At 36.7% G+C, this 5,136-nt stretch overlaps 1 long non-coding RNA gene across 1 annotated transcript; it reads right to left on the reverse strand.

The window, feature by feature from the left end:
• Positions 1–236: 236 nt before the first annotated feature.
• Positions 237–697, reverse strand: LOC141366181 (uncharacterized). Its single transcript, XR_012371288.1, has 2 exons — positions 496–697; positions 237–327 (listed from the first exon to the last, which is right to left on the reverse strand). It is a non-coding gene; the product is annotated as an uncharacterized lncRNA (long non-coding RNA).
• Between the last annotated feature and the right edge of the window lie 4,439 nt (positions 698–5,136).

Here is a 5,136-nt window from a genome sequence, read left to right on the forward strand (position 1 = left end):
ATACAGTAACTTCCTGTTTCCTTCTGAGCGCGCTCACTACACTGATATATATATAAACTGTGTGCTTTAATTTGTCTCTATATTGAGTCATGTGATGGTTCTTCATGAGTATATTGTGTGATATGAAACACTAAAAGTCTTTAATGAAGACTTGTAACGGATGTGAAAATATGATGACATTTGTATTTTGTGTTAAAAAAAATAATTTCACCTAACATCTGAAGTAAGCTACTTACATTAATTTCCACTGGGCTGCAGGTCAGCAGTGCCAAGGTCAAAATAAAGTGTTGTGACGAGAGAGAGAGAGGAAGAATAAAAACAGCTCCTCTGGACCGAAAACAATGAGAAGAGAAGTCACACTTCCTGTCCTCCATCTGCTACTTCCTGTTACTTGACAAAGATAACTCAGCACAACTCAAGATAGAGTCACAATAATCTGGACTAGAGTCCCTGTATAAGATGAAAACATGTCTGATGTTTTATATAATGACTAACTCATATTCATTGTCTGTCAGACTGATAAACGCTGGCAGATGCCGTACGGATCACTCGTTCAGGTCAGCAGGAGATGATTCCCACATTCCAAAGAAAGTCAATGAGAGCGGTATTCCTCAGAAGTCTGTAATAAATCATGTAGATTAAGAGACAGATGATCACTGTTTACTGTTCCTAACATCTTTGACTCTGACTGAAAGAAAAGATGAACAGACACAGAGAGAGAGAAAAAAGGTTTAGATCAAATATACATCATAAACTGAACATGTACTGAACTGATCTGGAATCTGGTCATCTTCTCTCATTATTTAAAGGCGGAGTCCACGATGCTTGAAAGCCAGTGTTGACACTTGAAATCACCTAAACAAACACGCCCCCACCCCAATAGAATCTGGACCTTCTGTTGATAGACCCGCCCCACACATACGCAACCCGGCATTTGATTTGATTTGATTGGCTATAAGTGTGTTTTGGTAGTCGACCCGTCTTCTTTTCCAAAGCGTTTTTCAAACATCGTGGACTCCGCCTTTAAACAGAAACATCAGATTTCTGGCCTTTCTTTAGTCAGATATATAGAGTATGCTGGAAAGACAAACAGGATCAGAGAAAGTTTGTGATGATATTCAGTATAAACATGAATGGGGCAGGTGAATAACATGAAGGCTAGTTTACATTATTTGGAGGAAGGTAAACATGAAATCAAAGATGAAATCAAAGCTCATTATTATTGGATCAATACTAGTTATGTACAACAGTGGTTCTCAAACTGGGGTCCGGGGCCCCCAGGGGGGCCGCGAGATGGTGCCAGGGGGGCCCCAGTTTTATGACATTTTATTAAATACATTCATTTATCATGAATTCTGTGTATTTAAACCTAACAAAAATAAGGCTACTAACCAATAGCATTACTTTGTATAACTTAATATGTTTTGTTTAATTAAAATGTTAAATTTTAGAGCAGTTTTTTGTCATACATTTTCTTTGGGGGGGGGGGGGGCAAAAGGAATGCACCATACACAAGGGGGGCCGCACATGGAAAAAGATTGAGAACCACTGATGTACAACATTCATTCATGACAGTATGAATCAATGAAACACATTTAAGAATGAATATTAAACATCAGATCATAGTTGAAATCCTCCACACATCCAAAAATGAAAATTCTGTCATCATTTTCTCATCCATATGTTGTTCTTACCCTGTATGAATTACTTTTTTTCTGATGAACACAAAATAAGATATTTTTAATACATGATGGTAAGCACCACACAGCTGATTGTATTCATTGACTTCCATAGTAGAAAAAACAAATACGATGGAATTCAATGAGTACGTCAACTGTGTGCTTATCATCATTCATCAAAATATCTTTTTCATCATTAATTACAATACTTCCATAATATTTGTTTTTCCTACTATGAAAGTCAATGGTTACCATCAGCTGTGTACTTCATAAGAAAAAATAAATTCATACAGGTTTACAGCAACATGAGGAGCAGAAAATGATGACAGAGTTTAAATTTTTGGGTGAACTATCCTTTTAATGAACATATTATAAACCCTGAGGATTAAATCAAAGTGTCTGATTGATTCTGGTCATATTATAGACACAGATAAAGCATTAATGTATTTGAATAAAAGTGTCTACTAAAATGATTAAATGTGATTTGATCTTACTGTCAGTGAGATCTGTGATGGTCCAGTTTTAAAGCCTTTGCTTTTGTCATTGTGAATTGGATATTCACCTGCTGATGTTCAGTAACTAGACAAAGGGATTTTTATTGATTTCTTTATAAACACAGCATTAAGTAAATGTAAAGAGAGGCCATTAAAGGTCTTGCTGTACTTTAACAACGCTTACAGCCGCACTAATGGAAAATCACATCATCAATGTAAATCTAGCTGAAATCCTCTGATCACTCAGTAAAGTAACATCACATCTCTTCCCATCATGATGTGAGATTTATTCATGTGTGTATCACAAACACGACTGAATGAAATACACACTGACAGCTTTCATCAAATAAACACCACAGAAGAAAAGGGTTTATATTCATATGAGCTTCAGCTACAATTCATTAACATTCATAATCAAATCATCAATCCTCCAGATGCCTTGCTTTCATCCGTACAGGAAACAAACAGAGCTTTTGTGTGTATGATGTCTGTCTAATGAATTTGATGATTCTCAGTGTAAATCATGTTTAAAAACAGAGTAATATGTGTTGTCACACAGCAGTATAACTGTGATGAAAGTGATTCAGGAGTCTGTAGGGTTTGTTTTTTAAGTTAGAACCAATTTGTGACTGTGGTGCCATTCATGAAGGTCAACAGGCTCAAACCTTCTCATCGAGCCGGAAAACTGAATGACCAAATGTTCATCAGGAGCCAGAAACCCAAGAGCAATTATGGATTTAAGCTCAAGATCTCCTAATCGCTGTCACAAGATATCTTACAGAAGAAACAACACTACATCATTCAGATTAATGTTAAGGGCTTAATAAAAGTTGAACTGTAGAAATCTGTGCCATACTGCCCATTAACACACGTCTGCCATCTGTATTGCGTTTCATCCAGATATAAAAGTGTTAACACTGTATATTCCAGCAAAGACATTTAAGCAATTTTCTGAATCATGTATTTTTAAGTAATACAGTATGTACAGAAACTAATGGATGTCTCAGCTAGGTCATTTCGGGTATCCTGGAGAGGTGACGTTTCCGAACCCCAACGTCTCGATACCGGGGTGCCTCAAGGCTCTGTGCTTGGACCGCTGCTCTTTTCGATATACATGACATCCCTGGGCTCTGTCATTTGAAAACATGGCGTTTCCTACCACTGCTATGCGGACGACGCTCAACTCCACTTGTCATTCCACCCTGAGGATCCCACGGTTTCTGCACGCATCTTGGCATGCCTGAGGGACATCTCACTCTGGATGAAGGATCACCATCTCCAGCTTAACCTTGCGAAGACAGAACTGCTTCTCATATCATCTGAACCAAAGATTCAGCACAACCTCTCCATTCAGCTAGGTTCCTCGACCATCACGCCTTCCAGGATGGCCAAAAACCTGGGAGTGGTCATTGATGATCGGCTTAGCTTCACGGAGCATGTTGCCAGCAAATATGTGTTTTAATAACATATATGACATTATATTTACAAATAATTCAACCAAATAGTTTGAATGTCTTATCCTAAAACAGAAAGTAAACTGGTTTTTTTGGCGGGAGGCCTGCATTCATTAAAAATTAGCAAATAAATGATTTTAAATCAATATTTTATGTTCCTTACCTTACTTATGAGGTAAATAACCACATAATAAGCATAATAATGTACAGACAGCAGATTGTTATCGCAGAAATAAACCCCTTCAGTGTCATACAAGACCCTCCACTTCATGTAAGGTCCTGATCACACTGTCAGAGATTATTTCTGAAATAACAACCTGAGGCATATACATTATCCCTTACTTGTTAACATGTTAACATGTATTTAATCTGTTGAAGAGACATCCAATGACACTGGTAAATTTATACTTTAGCTCAGAATGAAGAAGATAAATGAGATCTAGACTGAATCTGTTCACAATCAAATAAACACACACACAGTAACTGTGAGATGAAAACACAATACTGTACCTCAGGATTCAAAAGTGTACCTGACAAACCTGTTATAAGACAACATGTGTTTGACTTTATCCACTGACAGATGGACTGACTCAAAACTCTGACTGAACACATAATAAAAACTGGATGAGAATATATGTTTCACATGTACACTACATGAAGACTCTCAGAGAGCGATATATTAAATCAGGAGGATCATGTTGTTACAGACTCAAAGCCTACAAAGAAAATAAAGATAACAGAGTGACTGTGTGTGAGAAGAGATTTAGTGTTAGATAAGAGACAGAGAGAAAGAGATAAATGAATATACAGAGAGAAATTCCCCCATTACTGTATACTGTGCCCTCATCATCACACAATCTCACTGTGTGTAAACACGTCTGTACTGGAAAGCACTCGACACACACGAGGAATCAAAACGCCACGGGCAGGTTTTCAGAAATACTGTATTACACGTGTAAAACATTCAGACTGACAACTTTAATACAAAGAGAAAGAGAGAAGTAGAGCAAAAAACTACACTCATAAGATAAAAGATCATACTGTGATCATCTATCACAAACCTCTTACATCATTTATATCAGCTGCAATCCCACAATAACTCTCATCAACTTTAGACATTCATTTAGCCCTTGTGCATTCTTAATGTTAATGGTGCCACATGGTGATCAACAGTAAAGATGACACATTTTAACTCTTTGCAACACGAAAAACTACAAACAATCAATATTGCATGATTATATGATGTCATGGCTTTGCAATCAAAAAATATTGTCATAATGGAAGTCAATGGGGCAAAAACAGTAAATGAGGGAGGAAAAAATAAATCTGATGTTGCACAAAAATTAACAATGCATCAAAGCCAATGTTTTTATCTTTGACACTCCCAAGACTGTGACAAACGTTTTAAAAAATCCAGCCCACAATCACTTTTAATATTGTAAATAAGTCATTTTATGTGCTTTTCCACAAATCAGTGACATCACTTGAAAGAGTTAAAATGGAATTTTT

This window comes from Misgurnus anguillicaudatus, chromosome 9, assembly GCF_027580225.2.
Source record: "Misgurnus anguillicaudatus chromosome 9, ASM2758022v2, whole genome shotgun sequence".
In the NCBI taxonomy this organism is placed as follows: Eukaryota; Metazoa; Chordata; class Actinopteri; order Cypriniformes; family Cobitidae; genus Misgurnus; species Misgurnus anguillicaudatus.